The sequence below is a fragment of the Schistocerca nitens genome, chromosome 2, assembly GCF_023898315.1.
Source record: "Schistocerca nitens isolate TAMUIC-IGC-003100 chromosome 2, iqSchNite1.1, whole genome shotgun sequence".
NCBI lineage: Eukaryota > Metazoa > Arthropoda > Insecta > Orthoptera > Acrididae > Schistocerca > Schistocerca nitens.
In genome coordinates this window covers 865,177,012-865,200,179 of record NC_064615.1, presented here as the reverse complement: position 1 = coordinate 865,200,179, position 23,168 = coordinate 865,177,012, and positions in this window count along the sequence as shown.

Here is a 23,168-nt window from a genome sequence, read left to right as displayed (position 1 = left end):
GGAAGGTGGGACCAACTGCACCCCTGAAAAGGCGGACATACTGGTGCAAAATGACATCCCGATGCACCTGACCTGTTACAGTTCCTCTGTCTAAGACATGCAGGGGTGTACGTACACCAGTCATAATCCCGACCCATACCATCAAACCACGACCTCCATACAGGTCCCTTTCAAGGACATTAAGGGATTGGTGCCTGGTTCCTGGTTCACGCCAGATGAAAACCCGTCGAGAATCACTGTTCAGACAATACCTGGGCTCGTCCGTGAACATAACCTGGGACCACTGTTCCAATGACCATGTACTGTGTTCTTGACACCAGGCTTTACGGGCTCTCCTGTGACCAGGGGTCAGTAGAATGCACTTTGCAGGTCTCAGGGCGAATAAACTATGTCTGTTCAGTCGCCTGTAGACTGTGTGTCTGGAGTAAACTGTTCCAATTGCTGCGGTAAGGTCACAAGCAAGGCTACCTGCAGTATTCCGTGGCCGTCTTCGGGCACTGATGGTGAGATATCGGTCTTCTTGTGGTGTTGTACACTGTGGATGTCCCGTACTGTAGCGCCTGGACACGTTTCCTATCTGCTGGAATCGTTGCCATAATCTTGAGATCACACTTTGTGGCACACGGAGGACCTGTGGTATGACCTGCTGTGTTCGACCAGCCTCCAGTCGCCCTAGTATTCTACCCATCATAACGTCATCAAAATGTGTTCTTTGAGCCATTTTCAACACACAGTCACCATTAGCACGTCTGAAAGCGTCTGCGCACTTTCTCGCTGCACCGTACTCTGACATGCATTAACACACCTCTGTGTATTTTGACTGCTGCTAGAGCCACCGTGCGACTACCGCAGGTCAAATGCACCGCATGGCCATACCACGAGGTGATTTAAGCCCGCAAACCATCCACCAGAGTGTTGTTTCACCATGTATTAGCATTATCCTTAACTTATGAGCATGAGAGAAGAAAAACAATTACAATCGCTTAGTAGTGGAAAGGCGTCAGGACAAGATGAAATACTTGTAACATTTTACAGGGATTATGCAAAAGCACTTGCTCTGCTGCTAGGTCGCCGGAGCAACGAAGAGTACCTACCGACTGGTAAAAAAGCGCAGGTTATTCCCGTTTTCAAGAAGGGCCGTAGGACAGATGTGCATAAGTGTAGGCCTAGATTGCTGACATCAGTCTGTCGCAGACTTATGGAACATGTTTTATGCTCACGTATTTGGCGTTTTTGGAGAGCAAAACTTTCCTCCACAAAAATCGACATGGACTGACCAAACAGAGATCTTGCGAAACTTTCCGCGCTCTGTTCCCCCGGGAGATCCACAGTACCGCTTACATCAGCGCTCAGGTTGACGCTGTGTTCCCAGACTTTCGGAAGGCACCTGACATCGTTCCGCGCTGCCATTTAGTGAAAATAATATGAGCCTCTCGAGTGTCGGACCAGAAGTGTGACAATAGAGAATTTAACTTAACGAAACAAAATCGACAGATGGAAAGATGACTTCAGGAATACACCAAGTAAGTGTGATAGAACCGTTACTGTTTACCGTAAATATAATATAAATGATCTATTAGAAAATTTCGGATGCTCCATAAGTCTACTTGAAGATGAGGCTGTTGTCTACAAGAAGGTAGCAACGCCAGTAGCGATTTGCAAAAGGACCTACAGAAGGTTAACGAATGGTGCAGGGACTGGCAGTGGACAGCGAACGTAAATAATCTAACATATTGCGTATACATGAGAGAAGAAATCCATTACTATACAACTACACCACTGGTGTCAATTGGCTGGTAACAGTATCTACCGTGAAATATCTAGGAGTACCATAAACCAAATAGTGGGAAAAGCAGATGCTAGACTGGCCTTCGTAGGAGGAATCTTTAGGAAATGTAACTCATCCACGAAAGAAGTGGTTTACGAAACACTTGTTCGATCGATTCTTGAGTATTGCTCATCATTCTGGGACCCTTGCTAGGTAGGACTGATAGAAGAGAGAGAGAAAATCCAACGAAGAGTAGTGCGTGTCGTCGCAGGATCTGGTAGTCGGCGGGGGAGCGTTACGTACATGCTCATCAAACTCCAGTGGCAGACGCTAAAAGAGAGGCGTTGTACATCACGGAGTGGTTTACTATTGAAATTTATAGCCAGTACGTTCCGGGGAGAACGGGCAACATACACTCCGAGAAAATAAAAAAAATATATATGAAGAAAGTCTCACTACGACGGAATTATCGAAATGTGACGGAAATCGGTGGATGTAATGTACTTGTATAGACAAACAAATGACGACAATTTCAGAAAAAAATGGATGATTTATTGACGAGAAAGAGCTTCACAAATTAAGCAAGTAAATAACGCGTCGGTCCACCTCTGGCCCTTAATGCAAGCAATTATTCGGCTTCGCATTGATTGACAGAGTTGCTGGATATTCCCCTGGAATACTGTCCAATTGGTGCATTAGATCGTTAAAATCCCGAGATGATTGGAGGATCCTGAAGTTTTCTAATAGCTTTATTGAACCATCGTAGGTCTTCCACATCCCTCAAGATCTTGCTCGGGACGTACTTCTCTAAGGAATGCTGAACGATATTTTTGATATTTTTACTTTGTGCTGTGCATCTTCGTTTTAAGCATTGCACTTTTGATGTTGTCTACCCAGATAATCAGCAATTTGTATCCTGTCACTCTCTGGTTCAAATGGCTCTGAGCACTATGCGACTTTACTTCTGAGGTCATCAGTCGCCTAGAACTTAGAACTAATTAAACCTAACTAACCTATGGACATCACACACATCCATGCCCGAGGCAGGATTCGAACCTGCGACCGTTGCGGTCGCTCGGTTCCAGAGTGTAGCGCTCAGAACCGCACGGCCACTCCGGCCGGCTGTCATTCTCTTGCTAAGCAAAAATATCTCCCCACCTTTGTTAACATTCGGTGGAAGACCGTAGTCATAGTTGCCACCACAGCCTTATGATGTATCATAGATGCTACTGCAGTATACTACAGGGTGATTCAAAAAGAATACCACAACTTTAAAAATGTGTATTTAATGAAAGAAACATAATATAACCTTCTGTTATACATCATTACAAAGAATATTTAAAAAGGTTTTTTTTCACTCAAAAACAAGTTCAGAGATGTTCAATATGGCCCCCTCCAGACACTCGAGCAATATCAACCCAATACTCCAACTCGTTCCACACACTCTGTAGCATATCAGGCGTAACAGTTTGGATAGCTGCTGTTATTTCTCGTTTCAAATCATCAATGGTGGCTGGGAGAGGTGGCTGAAACACCATATCCTTAACATACCCCCATAAGAAAAAATCGCAGGGGGTAAGATCAGGGCTTCTTGGAGGCCAGTGATGAAGTGCTCTGTCACTGGCTTCCCTTGCACAAACACCCATCCTCTGTAAACTGTTTATACCAACGTTTAATACACCACCTATCAGGAGGTTTAACACCATACTTCGTTCGAAATGCACGCTGAACAACTGTCGTCGATTCACTTCTGCCGTACTCAATAACACAAAAAGCTTTCTGTTGAGCGGTCGCCATCTTAGCATCAACTGACGCTGACGCCTAGTCAACAGCGCCTCAAGCGAACAAATGTACAACTACATGAAACTTTATAGCTCCCTTAATTCGCCGACAGATAGTGCTTAGCTCTGCCTTTTGTCGTTGCAGAGTTTTAAATTCCTAAAGTTGTGGTATTCTTTTTGAATCACCCTGTAATTTCATGTTGACCTTTCCTACTTCTGATCTGCGAGGACGACATACTTTGAGGATAATGTGGCTGATGTTTCTTCAATTTAGGCAGTCATTCATCTCTGATCCCAAGCGGGGATTCCTCTAATCTAAAAACTCACATGTACACACTACATGCACTCTGCTACACTAGTATCCGCTTCCCTAGGAGCCGCTTCCTGTGTGTAGTATACATGTTACCTATTAAGATGGACCCTACAGTTTTCCACCCGACAACGGAGGTCGAGAAATTCGCGTCCTATACCGCTGCAGAATCGTAGAATCGTCTGAGCCTCTGGTTTAGACCTTCCACTCTGCTCCAAACCAGAGGACTGCGATCGACTCTGGGTACAATGATACAAATAATGTGCTTAGCCTGCACCCCGCCTGCGATGTTAGTTGCCTTCACCAAAATAGCGATCTGCTGAAAGGAACCGAGTTTGGCCGTAAAACCCCATCTGGCAGGCGTCATTCGTGCCGACAGGAGCTACGATTTGCAGCATGTTGAACCCAGCGTACTCGATATCCGCCAGCAACGCCTCCTCCACGTCTCGGGGCGAGACCCTCCCCGCCGGCCCCCCTTCCCCGGCAAACATACCGAGTGCATTCTGATCAGCCTGCTATTTTTGTGAGGTTCTCCATAATTCGCCTAACGTTGGAGCTCCCAGAGACTAACTGCCTGCCCCCTGCACTTCTGTGGACGAGGCTGACCCAACAGAAGAGGCATCCCGTGCTGCTTCAGAAGTATTTTCAACACTGGATACCGTCTCGTACCTGATGCTAAGGACACAACTGTGCGGCTTGTTCCCACATTCACCTCCCGCCCAGAGACGTGCGAACACACCACCGTCCATCACTCACTATCGAGTGTACACAGAACAGGTGTATTTGGGTATCAGAAGACACAGCGACAACGGTGTTACCGCGCGATTCCAACGCCACCAAAGGTGTTGGAAAGCTCATCACTGGCGGCTCGATGTCACTGCATCTTCGGATTCATTGACAGACTTCTCTGCAGGAAAACTGTCTTACAACTGGCTGCTGGAGGTTGACCTGTTAACTTCAACTGAAAGCCTTGGCTGATTCTGTTCTCAGGTACAGGCACATCTAGTGGGGACCAAACATGGAGCAACACTTCTACACACCGCTGACACTGGGAGTGTTGATGATTTAAACAAGCTCATTAATAATAAAGTCGAACCAGAGCAGTGTGGAACATGCAGCCAGTCTGAAAGACACTCCAACTGCCTTTACTGATATGTTTTATGAAAAGCGAGACATAATAAATTGCTACAAGTGCAAACTTGACATTGTGTAACATATACCATTCAACAGCCATCCTACACTGTCCATTTGGGAAAGAGATTAGCCAATTGTAAAGAAATAAAACAGGTGCTGGACTGGGGTAACACAGAAACTTCTAAGAGTCCTTATGCCAGTCCACTCCCACCAGTAACAAAACCCAGTGGCAAGGTATGTTTGGTACTTGATGCAAGAGGCGTTAATACGATATTGGTTCCAGTCAAGACTAAGCCAGAAATCATAGAGGAGCAGCTGCAGAAGTTTCACGGCATGAAATTCCTTAGCACTACTGATTTAAAGTCTTCTTACCGACAAGTTCTGATAGAGCAGAATTCTAGAAAATTTATGGCTTTCCTATTCACAAGTAGGAACTTACAGGAGAAAGTTTTATCTTTTGGCCTGTCGATGATTTCAGGCACATTTATAGCCACCCTTGATAATGTTCTTAGACCTGAACATTTAGATCAAGTCACACTTTATATGGATGATTTGTTAACAGAAACTGCCAGCTGCACTCAGTACATAAACCTTATCCAGGCAATTTCACAAGTTTTGAGGAAAACAGGCAAATCTACAAAAATTTTAAATCGGCAATATTATAAAAAGGATAGATCTCTACTCACATTTAGTGGAAATGCCAAGTTGCAGACAGGCACAACAAAAGGACTGCTAAACAAGTAAGCTTTTGGCCAAAAGGTCTTTTTCTGAATTAGAAGATATACACATACACTTTCACACAAACAATATCCACACACACATGACCACATTCTCGGGCTGCCGAAGGCAGGCCAAGTTCAAATTTTTGGACATGTGGTTACACAACAAGGTATCCTACCAGATAAAATAAACGAAGAGTCACAATCAATTTTCTGTGTCCACAAGTCTGGAAACAATTAAAATCATTTATAACCCTATATTCATTTTATAAAAGATTTATTTATAATCGAGCACCCAACAGTTATGTGTTAACCTGTTTGCTTACGAAGCATGCTTGATGGTACTGATCGACAGGCTGTCAGTTGGCTTTGAAAATATTAACAATGTAAGTCTATACCAGATATGCCTTCAATTTAAAAAAAAAATGTATCCGCAGCAATTGAGAGATTTATACCAAATAAATTAACAAACGACGGAGGTGATCCTTCATGGCACACGAAACAGATCAGAACACTGTTGCAGAAACAACAATAAAAGCACGCCAAATTTAAACGAACGCAAATTCCTCAAGATTGATGATCTTTTACACTAGCATGGACTTCAATTCGAGATGGTTATGATAGTTTCCAGACAGAAACTTTGTTTTGAAATGTAGCAGAAAATCCATAGAGATGCTGGTCGTATGTAAAGTATGCTAGCGGTAAGACACAATCAATGCCTTCTCTGCACAGTAGCAGTGGAAATACTATTGATGACAGTGCCGCTAGAACAGAGTTACTAAACACAGCCTTCCGAAATTCATTCGCCAAAGAAGACGATGTAAATATTCCAGAATTCGAATCAAGAACAGCTACCAACATGAGTAATTTACGTTTGATTTCTTCAGAGCAGTGAAGCAACTTAAATCACTTAATAAAAGCAAGTCTACCAGTTCAGATTTATACAAACAGGGAACCCTTGAGAGTATTCTGGTGCAATAGCTCCATACTTAATAATCGTATACAACAGTTCGCTCGATGAAAGATCTGTACCCAAAGATTATGAGTTATCTCGAAGAGAAGGATCTATTGACACGTAGTCAACACAGACTTAGAAAACATCTTTCCCGTGAAACAAAACGACCTCTTTACTCAGACAAAATGTTGAGTGCTTCCGACAAGGGATTTCAGATTGATTCCGCATCTATAGATTTCCAGAAGGCTTTTGACACTGTACGCCACAAATGGCGTGTAATCAAATTGTGCGTTTATGAAATATAGTCTCAATTACGCTACTGGATTCGTGAGTTGCTTTCAGAGAGGTCACAGTTGGTAATAAATGATGGAAAGTCATCGAGTAAAACAGAAGTGATTTTCGGCGTTCTCCAAGGTAGTGTTATTGGACCTCTGCTGATCCTTACGTATATGAACGGCTTAGGAGACAATCTGAGCAGGTTGTTTGCAGATGATTCTGTGGTTTGTTATGTAGTAAAGTCGTCTCCAAACAAACTGCAAAACGATTTAGGAAAGATATCTTTTGATGCAAAAATTGGCAATTGACCCTAAATAATGAAATGCGTGAGGTCAGCCACTTCAGTGCTGGTTACACGATAAGTAAATTCAGCTAAATTGAAAAGAACACACAGAAAATGTTGTGGGGAAAGGTAACCAAAGACTACGTTTTATTGTCAGAATACTTACAAGATGCAACAGATCTACTAAAGAGTTTGCCTAAACTATGCTTGCCCGGCCTCTTTTGGAGTATTGCTACATGCTATGGGGTACTTACCAGATAGGATTAACGGAGCACATTGAGAAAGTTAAAAAAAAAACGGCATCACGTTTTATATTATCGAGAAACAGGGGAGAGAGTTCATGGATATGATAGAGGATTTGGGGTGGAAATTACTAAAACAAAGGCGTTTTTCGTTGCGGCCGTATCTTCTCACAGAATTTCAGTCACCTAAATTCTCCTCCAAATGTGAAATCATAATAAAATAAGAATCAGAGCAAGCGTTCACTTTTTCTGCACACTGTTTGAGAGTGGAATAATAGAGAATTAGTGCGAAGGTGGTCGGTGAACCCTCTGCCAGATACTTAAGTGTGATTTTCAGAGTAGCCATGTGGATGTACATGTAGAGAAAAGATCAAAACCAGTCTGTCAGATGGTTGAATCCTTTAACATAATGGCCTGAGTTTCGACATTTGTCCTGTAAGAGATGCCTCACATGTCGGTATAGAATGTCATCTGGTGCAAACCAGGGTATTGGAAAAGCTATGGAACACACTATAAAATTTACAAGCTTCATTCTAAACAGTTGCGAAAGTGCCTACTTAACAACCGAGCTTGAAGCAGTATAGGAATTTAAGCGATTTCACTATTAGCTTATTTGACACCACACGAAGGTTCATTGTGAAAATCAACTCTTAAGCTTCTTGTTTCACTGCAAGCTCCTGCATCTGTGGCTAGCTCCTTGGTTTGCTGTTGCTACAGGAATATGATTTTGAGATAGAACATGTAAAGAGTTCTGATGATGTCGTAGCCAACACTTTGTCCAGACTATTTCAAGAGTACACAGTGACATGGAGAATGACTCCAAGTTTCAGTCATGAATGGCACCAAGTACAGAAGTACTTTCTAGATTTATGTAAACATTTTTACAGGATACTGATTCCTCCTGGTATAACATTAAAGAAATATTGTAAAATGGAGACCAAGATCAGTTTGCAGCAATATATTGTGCTACAGAAGAAATCAAAATACCCAACAGTGGCAAGTGTGCATTTCGAAAGAAGCTAACGGAAACCTTATCTGGCACATGTATTAGACGTGGTGCCACTTTGGCAGCCTCTAAAGTGCTAAAAAAGTGAACGAATATTGTTATTTTTCGTACATGCGCCAGAAAAAAATAAAAGCACGTTCCATCTGTCGGAAGACGAAAACATCAATTCTTTGCTGCAAAGGTTTATTAGACCCCATTATTCCTACAAAGACATTGATACTTGTTGCAAAAAACATTTAAACTACATTGTTTGGTACAAATGCTGGAGTATGGCAGGTACTGGCACGTTGGGGCACTGTTATGTGTTCAGCAAGTATCTAAGTATGTATGCTGCCTGTAAAGCAACAAGCGCAGCTCTAATTCAACACATACAAACTGACTATTTTGTAAGGGTTGGAAAACCTGAGATACTGCTATCAGGCTATGGCGCACAGTTCACTTGCAACAAGTGAAGAGCCCTCTTGCAGAACAATGGCGTAAAACAAGTACCAATATTCAAATATCATCCCTAGGGAAATTCTGTTGTATGTCGTTTTCGAGAACTATCTAGATTTGTGCACGCATGTATTTCATCGGAACACAGACAAAGCGAACTGACGATTTAGAATCATACACAAGAATAGTCAATGACCTTTCAACCACATGTCACATGAGCTTTTATTTGATAATCCAGAGAACAGTGAAAGGTGCGAACACGTCACAACTGTCGAACACAACTGACAATCTTCTGCTGACAGATTACAGGAACCATTAGTGAACTTGATTTAGAAAATATGGCAAAGGAAGTGTTGGAATTATGTAATACATTTATATCGGATATGAGAAAGTTCCAGAACATCGTTCTAGAATAAGTTATATCGAGTATGTTCGAGAAGTATCGATTGTGGTGACAGCTATGTTTGTGTATATATGCGTGAGTGATGAGGCGCAATAGATAGTCTTCGTGTGTCTTTTGTAAAGTGAACATATGTATATTTTAATAAAGTATTTTATAAGTAAAAGTGTGAACGTGATTCAAAACATGGTAGCAGAGGTCCGTGGTTATTGAAAAGAAAAGTAGAAGTTAAATATTATATTGTGGTCGTCGCGTGTTATTCAGAAAGTTCGACATGGCTGATATAACTATTCCTGTATTTGATGGCGAGGGCTATGGGAACTGGAAGCAGCGGATAATCATGTACCTAAAAATGAAGAAATGCCATACAGTGACTACGAGGGCAAAAGTGAGCTCAGACAACGAAACGTGGGATGAAGAGGACTTGAAGGCTATCAACTATATTTATGGTGCAATCACAAATAATCAACTAGAATTCGTGAGTGACAGAGAAAGTGCGTTCGAGATCATGAAGAAATTTGATGAATTATATTCGAAAGAGTCTACAGCCCTTCAAATATTATGCAGAAACAAGTTGGACAAATTGAGGTTAAGTGATTACAGTGATACGGGGACATTTTTCAGTGCATTTGAAAAAACTGTAAATGAGCTGAAATCTGCAGGCGCTAAAGTAACGGAAAAGGAGAAGTTAAATTATATGCTGCGAACGTTACCAGAGTCAATGAGCTATATTGGGGACTTAGTGGACGTCTTGAAGGAAGAGGATCAGACAGTTGAATACGTTAAAAGTAAGATTCAATTACTGAATGCAAAAACTGGAAATGAAGAGGTAAAATCAAATGCATTTCACACAAAAAGAAAATTGAATTCAAGAAATCAGGAGCAAGTATGTTATCGATGCGGCAAAGCAGGTCACTTCAAACGTGATTGTAACCAGGGAAGAACAAGTATCAGAGGCACATGGCATCGTGGAGTACATTTTCAAAGTAGCGACAGAGGTAATGGAAATATGCAGCGTGGAGACTATATCAATGTACAGCGTGGAAATTACGGCAACATGCAGCGTGGAGGTTATGGCAGCAGGCAACGTGGTCGAGGAGAGCAGCATGGTTTTAGCAGCGGTCGGCATCACAGCAAGCAAGGTTACCATCAGAGTGATCATGGTATGAGTAGTTTTATAACAGAGGTTAATTCTATGATAGGTCAAAATAGAACAGTAGAGTCAAGTAACAACAATCAAATTCAAATCAATTGGTTATTAGACAGTGGCTGTACTGATCATGTTATTAATAATGAGGAATATTTTTCTAAGAGTATAACTTTAAAACAACCTATAAGTGTAAAAATTGCTGATGGAAAAATTTTGCAAGCTACTAAAGTTGGTAATGTAATTAGTAATTTTCCTGTCTATGATCAAATGGTTCCAATTAATATGCGAGATGTTTTCTTTGTAAAAGACATAGACAAATACTTGATCAGTTATGCCAAAATTACAGATAATCACAAAATTGTATCGGTAGGGAATAATGCTAAAATTTTTGATAAAGCTAATGGATTGATTGCGATTGCATGGAAAGAGAGTCGGTTGTATAAAATGAGTAGTACTATTAATAAAGGAGAAGTTAATGTTAATGTTTTGAGTAAAGACAATAATACGACAACAAAGGAAAAATGGCACCGCATTTTGGGACATGTTAATTTCAATTATCTAAATACTTTATGTAAACATCAATTGTTAGATGGGGTTCTTTCAGAACTAGAATCAGAATTTATGAAATGTAAAATCTGTATCGAAAACAAAATGCATAATGTTCCTTTTAAAAATAATAGAACCAAAGCAAAAGAAATCTCAGAAATTGTTCACACAGATCTAAATGGGCCTCACTCAACTACTGGAATGCATGGGGAAAGATATTTTCTTTCTTTCATTGATGATTACAGTAAGGCAGCTCGTGTTTACACCATAAAATCTAAAGATCAAGTATACAATTGTTTTGTAGAGTATATTAATGAAGTTGAGAATCTCACTGGGAAAACTGTTAAAAAGATAAGATGTGACAATGGGAAGGAATATTTAAATGAAAATGTCTATGAATTTGTGAGACAAAAAGGAATTGTATTGAATGCTTGTCCACCTTATGTGCATGAGCTTAATGGTACTGCTGAAAGGTATAACAGATCCATCATGGACATGACTCGGTGTCTGCTAGCCGAAGCGCGAGTAGACACGAGATTTTGGCCTGAAGTGGTTTGTGCAGCAGCGTACCTCAAAAACAGAACTTTAGCTAACACCATTGAAAAGAAAACTCCTTATGAGATATTACTGGGGGAAAGACCTAATGTTAATCATTTGAAGTTGTATGGGAGTAGAGTTTTTGTAAGAGTACCTGAGCAACTGAGGAAGTCGAAATGGGATAGGAAAGCCGATTTGGGGGTTTTAATGGGTTATTGTGAAGTAGGCTACAGAGTGCTAATAAATAATAAGATAGTTGTTGCTCGACATGTGGACATTGTTGAAAGTGGTGTTGAATGTATTGGGTTTAAAGATTATGATCCAGTAAGTGAATATTCTTGTGATTCTGAACACGAAAGTATAGAAAATGAAACTGAACTAATAGAAAAACAGAAGGAAATTGAGAAAAATGAAAAGCTTTCTGATAATCATGAACCAGAGAAAGTACTTGAGTTGAGGAGATCATCTAGAGAAAGAAAACCAAAAATATTAAATGATTATGTTTACAGCAATTTTATTTATGTAAACTTTTGCAGTGCAAATAGTCCGGAAAGCTTTGAGTAAGCGATTAACAGCGCCGAATCAAATTATTGGGAAAAAGCGATGAATAAGGAAATTGATTGTTTGAACAAAAACAAAACATAGGAATTAGTAGATAAACCAGTTGATAAAGAAGCCACTGATGTAAAGTGGGTTTTCACAAAGAAATCAGAAAGTGTTTACAAAGCAAGATTAGTTGTCAGGGGGTTTCAACAAAATTATTCTCCAGTAACCAATATGCAAACATTAAAGATTTTGTTGTTATACTGTTGTCAAGAAGGTTTGGTTATAGAACAAATGGACGTAGAGACTGCGTTTCTAAATTGTAAAGTTTTATCTGATGTTTATGTAAAGCAGCCAAGAGGATATGATGATGGTACGGATAGAGTCTGTAAATTGTATAAAGCATTGTATGGTTTGCGAGAAAGCTCACGAGCTTGGTACAATTGTCTTGACGAGTTTTTAAGAAGTTTAGGTTTTAAAAGGAGTAAATATGATTATTGTCTTTATGTATTGCGAGATGGAGATGTCTTGATTTATTTGATTATTTTTGTCGACGATTTGCTCATTTGCTGTGTGAGAAAAGAAAAAAATTGTTAAGATTAAGAACTTATTGTCAAAACGATTTAATATGAAAGATTTAGGTGAGGTAAAAAGATATCTTGGCATCGATATTAATTATGATTGTGAAACAAGAGTTATGAGTTTGAGTCAAGAAAAATATATTGATTCGTTAGCTGCGAAATATAAAATTGAAGATTCGATCTTGTACAAAACTCCAATGGAAGTAAATTTAAAGTTAGAACCAACGTATGAAGATTGTAATGACGTTAGATATAGAAACTTGATAGGTGCACTCTTGTACGTAAGTTCGGGTACTAGACCACATATTAGCTATAGTGTGAATTACTTGAGCAGATTCCAAAGTTGTTACAGTAGTACTCATTTTAAATATGCTTTGAGAATTTTGAAATATTTATATTTAACTAAAGATTTGAAATTAAACTATTGTAGGAATGAAAGTGCTGAGATATTAGATTGTTTTGTGGATTCAGATTGGGCAGGTGATAGTGTGGATAGAAATTCAACTTCTGGTTATGTAATTAGATTATTTGGTAATGTTGTATTTTGGAAGTCAAGAAAACAAGCGAGTGTTACAAAGGCTTCAACTTTCGCAGAATACGTAGCATTGTCTGAAGCTGTAAGCGAGGTGAAACTTGTACATGATATTTTAGACATTTTTAATGTTAAATTTGAAAAACCTGTTGTCATATATGAAGATAATTCAGGAGCATTAAATATAGCGAAGTTTGGTAATTTTACAAAGAATTCAAAATACATAGAAGTGCATTACCATTTTGTGAATGAGTATTATTTACAGGGACTCATTGATATTGTTAAAGTAGATTCAAATGAAAATGTTGCAGATATATTCACAAAGTCGTTATGTAAAGAAAAATTCATTAAAATTAGGAATATGTTAAACATCGCGATATAAATGTAAGGAGGTGTGTTGGAATTATGTAATACATTTATATCGAATATGAGAAAGTTCCAGAACATCGTTCTAGAATAAGTTATATCGAGTATGTTCGAGAAGTATCGATTGTGGTGACAGCTATGTTTGTGTATATATGCGTGAGTGATGAGGCGCAATAGATAGTCTTCGTGTGTCTTTTGTAAAGTGAACATATGTATATTTTAATAAAGTATTTTATAAGTAAAAGTGTGAACGTGATTCAAAACAGGAAGCACTAATTTGAAAGACATATTATACATATTTGCGAATAAAAAGTTGATGATTTGATCTTAATTTACAACTATCCCAAGATCTCACTACTGAATACGAAAAGAAAGAAATGGGAGTTAGAGTGGCCTGATCCAATTGATATGAGAATCCAATTGATATGAATTTCTCATTAAGCATCGTACCTACTTAGCTTTCCCACGTCAGAAAAGATAAAAGGGCTATATCTGTATCAGGGTATAAAACCTCACTTCAAGTAAACTGTTACAGGCAACAAAATAAGTGTCTTCTACTGTAAATAAATATTTTTATATAATACATGCACTACCATGTAGCATTAGTATGTTTTTCAAGTATTTTGTTGTGCTTTTGTTCGGTATCGGTAACACGCCAAGTTGGTCCACGTTTAGAAGTTGGCAGCAACTATGTGACTGAACTGACAATCTGCAGCTGGCTCTGAGACACACCCTCCTCAGCCCATGTGGCCAGCATCACCATGGAGCCAACTTGAAACGATACTCTGTGTCGTACCTGTCAGTTCAGCTGAGTTCAGTTCTGGATATCTGGTCTGATCGTTGTGCCTTGACGCTAAACCACTATTATTATTGTGGGCATGTCTGATGAACTTGCACTGGTTATTGATCTGGACTTTGCTACTGGAATTCAGGCTGAGTAAAAGAAGTTTATCAAACACTATGTGTGCGTGTTATTATTTTGCTCTGTGTCACAGAACCCACCAACTCCTTGGTAACCATCAGTGGGACAACCAAACAATTGGCGACAAGGCTGTTTCCCACAGGTGTTCAACTGTATTTTCTTGTCCGTCGTACAAACAACTGGTGATGAGGAAAAACTATGTTTGTTTGCTGCTTCATCCTACTTCTCATCAATATAAACATTGGTGACATAATTTTATTGATTGTTTTGCTTTCTACCAAGTGCATTATTGTGTGTATTTCTTGCAGAATTGTGGACATTAATCGTGTGTGACACCACACACATCAGCGCTACCGTGTGTGTGTTTCATCTGACTGTGGTCTTTTCAGAGGTTGAAATTTCTCGTGGCTTTAATTCACACTTTCTTCCAGCATAGCTTAATGGTTGCTCTTTATTTGTGTACAAGTGTTGTTTATCACGTGTTTGATCACGCCCAGTCCCCCAAAAAGAACTGTCAGTAACTCAGATTGTTCAGTTTCAGTCGCAGCAGTTGCAACAGCTAATGGAAATGGTGGCCAGACTGCTTGCTGCACAAGAAAACATAGCAGCAGCACCCGCAGCAGTGCCACAGGAAGCAGTGCGTGTTTCCTTGCCACCATTCTGGGCATTTGATTCTCAACAAGAAGAACCACACACAGCTCGATTCACACTTCCAGGCACGTCGCATTGAAGGTAGGGACAGGCAACCATATTTCCGTGCAATAGTGTGTGATTCTAAGATTTAGTCTATAAAACTTTTCCCACCACCTGACCTCAAAGTATTGCTTACAAAGAACCAATTGTTGCGCTAGAGAAGCACTATTATGAACAGGTTGATGTGGCAGCCGTCTATTATAAATTCTTTCACTTGCGTGGACAACTTAATCAGACATTTAAACAGTGGGTGGCTGAATTACAAGGACTTATAAGCCAATGCAAATTCAGATGTTAGTGTGGATGTTACTATTGTGATTCCTTGATTATTGATGCCTTAACTAAAAATGTGTCCGATCCTGGCGTACGTGAACATATTCTTAAGTATCCTGATACTAGCTTGCAACAGGTTTTGGAATTAGTGGAGGATCAGGACTCGTATGATAGTGCAGCGGTAGACTTTGATTCCGCTCCTATTTGGGCAGTTCAGAGTAAAAAAATGGAAATCATGTTGTGCCCTCCGTTCAAACATCGTAAACAAAACATGTGTGTTGGGCAGCAGGCTGGCGGAGGTAAATCCTGCCCGTGGTGTTTCACGGCACACAAGCGACAGGCATTCCTCTCTCGTTATGCTAGGTGCTACTACCATTGTGGCAAACGCAGCCGCGTCCAGTCTGTCTGTTTGCAAAAAATACAAGTCCAACACGCTCTCTGTATGCTCTCCAGTGTCTCAGTCAACTGATGTAAATGCATTTTGAAAGCCAAATAGTGATTTTAATGTTGTTCAGGGCGAGTCAAGTGCAACAGTGGTGAGGATACATACTTCTTCAATCCAACGTCAGGTTAATAAGTGAGCTGTCACCTTTCACACTGCCAAACACAAAATCTGTATGCAACGGGACACCGGTATATCAATGACTCTTTCGAACAAAAGCATATACAAACTGTTAGGCTAGCCTGAGCTACATAAGTCACAGGTACTCTTTCTTCTTACAGTGGACATTAAATTCCTGTACTAGTTATTTGCAGTCTACCTGCCGTATGTCGTAATATTGCAAAAAAAAGCCTCGTTTAGCGTTTTGTGCTGACTTGACAGTGAAAACGTTTTGGTACTGACTGCTTTCATCCGTTTGGTTTTTACATTCAAGACAATGGTCTCTCTGTAAACTTGTCTGTGCATGCAGACAGGATAGCTGAACATAGTGTTGAAGTTAGTGACTTTCTTCAAGATGGTCTAGGAAAGACTAATAATTTCGAGGCTCAAATTACCGTGTAGGAAATGCTCTACCTGTCTAGACCGAGTGCGAAATATCCCTAACGCTATCAGTGACTATGTTGATCATGTGACACAGGAACTCTTATCTTGGCAGGAAAATGATGTGATTTCCCCTGTAGCAGCCAGTCAGTGGGCATCCCCTTTGATGATTGTAAAGAAGCCTTCAGCCAAAATTACGCTTATGTGCAGGTTTCATGGCAATGGTAAACCCACACAATGTAACGACTCTTTCCCTTTGCCATGGCCTAAGGAATTCATTGACAAGCTCGGTGCAGGGCACTTCTTTACCAAGATGCTTCTTCCCTAAGATTGATCTTCATGTCGCTTATTTGCAGCTTCCGCTGGATGAACAAACACGATGTGTTTTTGTGTTCAATCCTTACATGGAGTTCTTTAAGTTTTTGTGGTTGCCCTATTGCATCCACACCTACAATTTTTAACATTATTTGGAACAGCTGACTGTTACAGTTCCTTCTCTTATGGCCTATTTGGGCAGCATCATAGTTTTAGATTATACCTCCGGTGATTATCTTTCCAATTTCAGGAATTTTTTTCACATGCTCTCATATGCAGGGTTACAGTGTAATAAACCCAAATGCTCCTTCTTCAAGACTGAGATTGAATATTTGGGACATGTCATCAACGGTCAGTGTATCCAGCCTTTCCAGTCACACCTAACTGCCATCTTGGACCTCCAGCTCCTCAGAATGTCAGTGAACTCCAGACTTATTACATTTGCTTCATTCCACATACTGCGCAGATTGAAGCTCTATTGTATTGTCTTTGATGAAAGCATGTTCCGTTTGAGTGTACTAGGGAGTATCAAGTTGCGTTTCAGAAACTGAAGGGTTGTTGAGCGGTTGCTGTTTCACACATATGGATCCCGTTAAGCCAGCTGTGCTGGCAGTTGACGCATCCACTTATGAGATTGGCGCTATTCTCTCACAGAGTTGGACCACTGGACAGGCTGATTGCCTTCACGTCCGAACTAATCAACAATCCAGCTATTTACAGATTCAAAAGGAAGCTCTTGCTATCGTATATGGGATGACCAAATTCCATCAATACTGCTATGTCAGAAAATTCTACTTGGTGCCAGACCACAGACCTTTCACCTCGTTGTTCAGTCCTCCAAAGCCAGCCCCTCCTCAAGTGGCGCAAAAATTGCAACGTTTGTCTCCACTTCTCCCCAACTGTCAGTGTGAATTCGTATACAGACCAACAGCCAGGCATTCGAATGTGGGCATTCTTCCTCACCTACCAGTCAGTACTGGTTTCGCGTTTGACACTTTCAGAAGATTCTTACTTTCATTTTGATGGTTTTCCCGCCAACCACCGATGGATCACTCAGGTGATAGCTGTGGACCCCAATCTGAGATCCCTTTCAGTACCTTTGCACCAGTTGGCCATGTGCAATTAAATAGATTAGCAATCCAGTCACACACCGTGATTTTACGCTCTGGCACAGCTTATTAGTCCAGCAAGGTGTTGCAGGGAAGCAGCCTACTCACGCCGTAGCAAATTCACATCAGTCTTTTCATTGTGTGCCAGCCAGTCCGCAGTAACTAGCTCTGACGTCATAAATGTTGCGCAATACTTTTAAAATCAAGTAAATAACCTGAAACGGTTCTAGCATGTCAGGAGTAATACTAAATTAATATGTGTTGAATATCAGTTCGATAACTTTAACCATTTTCTAAATTTGGACGTTTTTCTGTAAAAATCATTGGCGCAACAGAAAAGAGCTAGAGATTTAAAAATTTATATTTAGATTCCTTTTCCATAATAATTTAATAGAAACAGTACTTTGGATCTCACAAATTAAAATTTTTGTTGAAATTCGTAATTTTCTGGTTTTTGTCTTAAAAATTAAGGAAGCAAGATAGATTAAGTAGGCTAATCAATAAGGCTAGGATGTTTATATTTAATTAGAATGGAGATCCGCTATAACCATAAAGATGTGAGAAGTTTCATTTGAATAACTATAAAACTATAGCGATAGCGTATCTCCAAAGGACAAGTTCAGAGCTCGTCTACTGCGTGTAGTGTAATTAAATTAATTGTCTCGCCCAAAATAATTGACTTAGCCACGTCAGACTTTTATTATGATTACTTACCTGTGTGCTGATTGCACATTTAAATTGAGAGCTTCATCGGCCATCAGCAAAAGAAGCTATGATTTATTCAATAACTTAATGTGGTGCATTACTAGCCCAGCGGCTAGTCGGGAGAGCCGATTTGATCAGGCGTTCCCTTAGCCGTCCGCACCGCGGCTTTATATATAAGGACGCTGCACGAGGAAGAAAGGCCCCAGTTCTCTCCAGACGCTGAATAGCACACCATCTGTGTCGGGAGTCGCGTCGCATCGGTATCGTTGCTATAAACAGCCTCGGATGCTGTATGAAGTTACTCGGGATACGCGTAACCATGAAATCATTTTCGAGTGAAGTGTTAATTCTGGGATAACTTTAATTATCTATCTTCAGTTTGCGTATGTCGTATTTTCACGTGCCGTCGCGGGACAGACATTCTATCATTATTTAGCGTGGCGCTTGATGAACAGTATCATCAAATTATGGCGAGCATTCACTCAAACATTTAATTTGGACAGTTATAGTTGCATCAGCGCATTAGACTCTGAACTGCTCTGTTAGTCAGATTGCGTGGATTCTTTTTTTTTCATCTGTGAGTTTCAGAATATAGCGAACGTTTTTTCACGATCGTTTTTGATTATGAATCCCAGACAATCTCCTAATTCCTCAGAGCTATAAGCTGTAGCTATAAGTGTATTTCTCAGATGAAGCGGGCACTAGGAATTCTAATTACAGGCTTCACGTTTTGCTAATCACTTTCTGGTTGCCAAAATTGTAGTTAGAGAGCCAGTGTTGAGAATGGCAAAACAACAGCATAAATAATAGGAACATTATAAGCAACATAATTCCACCCAACGCCCCACGTATGGTGCATCGGCCGGGAAATGCATCTTTTCTACATTCCACATTCAATAACCAATCATTCCACCAGCCGCCCCACAGTGTCATCCACTTGCATGCAGATAATGATCAGTCCTGAATGGTTGTCCCATTGTTGCTTGAGAAGGAAGTTGTTCATCTTCCCAATTGGGGCATTTTATGCACTAAGCAGCTTGATGACGCCATTGAACATTGATCAGTATGGACGCACAAACAGAACAATTAACCTGAAATATCGAGTATGTATGGAACACCAGGCTGCTCCACCACAAAAATTATTGTATTGGCCCAACCACCATCACCCCTTGGCAGTAATTGAGTACTGACTTTGTGAATCTGTACTGGCAGTCTGTAGACTTCTTGCTGTGTATGCCTTTAGCAAGTTCAGTTCATGGTGCCCATGCACTCCTCCGCAACAACTAGTCCTATTAAGCCTCTGACGTCAACATTTTGCATCGAAGATTTATCAGAAGTGCTTGTTTGGGACAATGGGCCACATTTCACATCAGCAGAGTTTCAGCAGGTTTTTGACACCAGCGACGTCAAGCATGTTACGACCACACAGTTCCACCGTCAATCCAGTGGTGAAGCAGAATGCTTCGTCAGAACTTCCAAGCAACAGATGAACAAGTTACTTACCTCCCATGAGTGGGTGCAAGCTTTAAAGCTCTTCCTCTCGTCATACCGTTCTCAGACAAAGAATGGCCTGCTGTCACAAGACACTGCCGCATCCTCTGGCCTCTGCAGTGGTTGGTCCCTTTCTCCACAGTGCTCTAAGTTTAATGTGCAAGATTTGGTCTTTTTCCAATTTTTTGCAGACGCAGGTGCTCAGAATAGGGCGTTATTACCAGAGTCTTGCGCTGCTTATGTTGTACAGAGTCCCACTGGTTTTGTGGGCTGCGTGATCCTGCAATGTATGTTTCATCTACAGAGTCGGTGACCATGAAGACCCCGCAGCCTCAGCTGCATTTGTATCCCATGGGAGCTGTGATGGCGGTACCAGACGTGGATCCAGTGAATGTCGACGCAGCGCTGTCACCATCACAGCACCGCCAGCAACCCCAGATGCGGGACGTGGGCCCTTTTCACTCTGCTGCCTTCAGGTGGGCTGCAATGACTGCCCCCCTCCCCCACCTAATGACCGTTGGGCCTTCGCCACTGGTGGAAGAAGATGCTCTGTACTGGGGTGCGGGTGTGCACCCTGTTGCTGGTTTTTCAGCTGATGTTTCTAGCCACTGGCAAGACAAACGTTGGAGTGCAAGCAGGAGCTTGTCATCTGCAGAATTTTCGACTGCTGCCTCCTCAGTGTCACCTGCACGTGGACCTATCCCCACCCCTCGCCAACGATCCATCAGCGCCATTACATGTCGATAGTGAGAAGATTTGGGATAGGAGGAATGTGGTATCTTTCAGTATCAGTACCACGTCTAGCCAGTACACATTTAGAAGTTCGCAGCAACCATGTGAATATACTGCTAATCTGCAGCCAGCTCTGAACTCACTCTCCTTAGCCCATGGGGTCACCACCACCATGATGCTGACTTAAAAGGACGCCACACATCACACCTGTCAGTTCAGTTGAGTTCAGTTCTGTCTGTCTCGTCTAATTTTGATACTTAGTCTCTGTTACCATTGTTAATATGAGGGCTATTCGGAAACTAAGGTCAGATGGAGTGCAAAATGGAAATCACAGTAGAAATCCGATGAAGCTTTACACAGATATGTTGGGCAGTGTGTCTAGTGTGCCCACCGATCGCGTCACGTCGCTCTTTTCAGTTCTGAGCACACAGTGAGCACGTAAACACGCTTAGAACAATAGCATCTGCCGTCAAGTAGGAGGGCGTGGTATGAAATTTCGCCTGATGACATGCAGCCCACATAACATAACTGTCATACGTTTCCTTCTGCATGACTATTCTCGGCCGCACTCTCACTGGGGAGTGAAGATGCTCCTGACGCGTTTTCGGCGGGAACTGTTTGATCACCCACTATAGAGCCCGTAATTGACTCTCCCTGAGTTTCATCTCTACTCACATGAACCGCTAGCTATGAAGACAAAGTTCTGGCATAGACAACGAGCTTAGACCAGCATAGAGAATTGGCAGGAAGCACAGACAGGTTTCTTCTAGGACGAGAGTATTGGAAAGTTGGTAAAACGCTACAATAAATGTCTAAATAGCAGTGGCGACTATGTAGAGAAGTAGCTGGAAGGTGTAGCTAACTGTTGCAAATAAAACAGTTTTGATTTTCACAGTGGCTTCCATCTTGCGACCGATCGGACCTTACTTTCCAAATAGGCCTCGTATATGGACTCTGTCCGTCTCACAGAATGTCACTGTTTATTGATCTCGATTTTTCTAGCGGAATGGAAATTAAGTAAAAGAAGTTTATCCAACAGTATGTGTGCAACTTATTATTTTCCTCTCTGTCATAGAATCTACCAATCCATTGCCGACGACCAGCGGGATGATCAAATATTTCTGTTAATGTGTAAGATGTTTTGTCGCCAGTGTGTGTGCGTGTTTAAATGATATAGTTAGGAGATTTGTTTATTCTTTAGTTGGACAACTTTTTTATGGATAACCTGTACTGTTGGAGTAATGTTATGAGGGCATGATAGTTAACCTTTTTGCTCGTCATATGCGTCCCATGAAGATCAAATACGATTATGGACTATTTGTTAAAGGTTTACTATATTGTCCAAATCTGAAATAATTATGCTCTGTTTTTTTTTTCTCTTCAATTTCGAGTGAAAACTCAGTGCAGGGTTTGCATAAGAAAGACGGGTAGTTACATGTGTACAAAGAACTATAATTTTCTGGTCTGACATGCAACCATGTAACAAATGAAGTAAGTATGGGTCTCTTTTTCTTTGAATTTCTGAATACTTGCCTTGAAGAGCAAGAGGTGCAATAACAAATTGATAACCAACAGCCGGCCGGAGTGGCCGAGTGTTTCTAGGCGCTACAGTCTGGAACCGCGCGACCGCTACGGTCGCAAGTTCGAATCCTGCCTCGGGCATGGATGTGTGTGATGTCCTTAGGTTAGTTAGGTTCAAGTAGTTCTAAGTTCTAGGGGACTGATGACCTCAGAAGTTAAGTCCCATAGTGCTCAGAGCCATCTGAACCGTTTTTGATAATCAACATGAATACGTTTCACTCATTTTACTTTTAAAGTCCATTTCGTTTGCTATATCAAGGCTATTTACATTGTACATTGACGCTTAAATTTTTGTACTTGTTGTTGGGAACGGTGTTATCATGACAAACAATTCTCAGAGGCTTGCGATATTTACTAAATTCATTGTAAATCATGTTGTGCAGGCACGCATGTGCGAACTGTGCTGCCAGTCATAAATTGATTTCAAGCTTACTTGAGTTACGTGCAGCTGGGCCCTTACAACTGAAATGTGGAATCGATTGACTGAGTTTGCGTTACCACTACAATAATTTTATATTTATTGATAACATGAATAAATAGACCACACAGATACAGGTTTGACTTGTTAAGAGCAACCGTCAGAGTCACCGGAATCATAAATGGGATGCTTCCAAAATAATATTATTAACCATAGCAACAAAATATTAAAAATGGAGATTAAATAAAATTTTAGTGAATTTGCATCATGATTAAAACAACAACAGCATACGAAAATGACCGGTACAAGAAAACTTCAGAAATATGGCTCTGAGCACTACGGGACTCAACTTCTGAGGTCATTAGTCCCCTAGAACTTAGAAC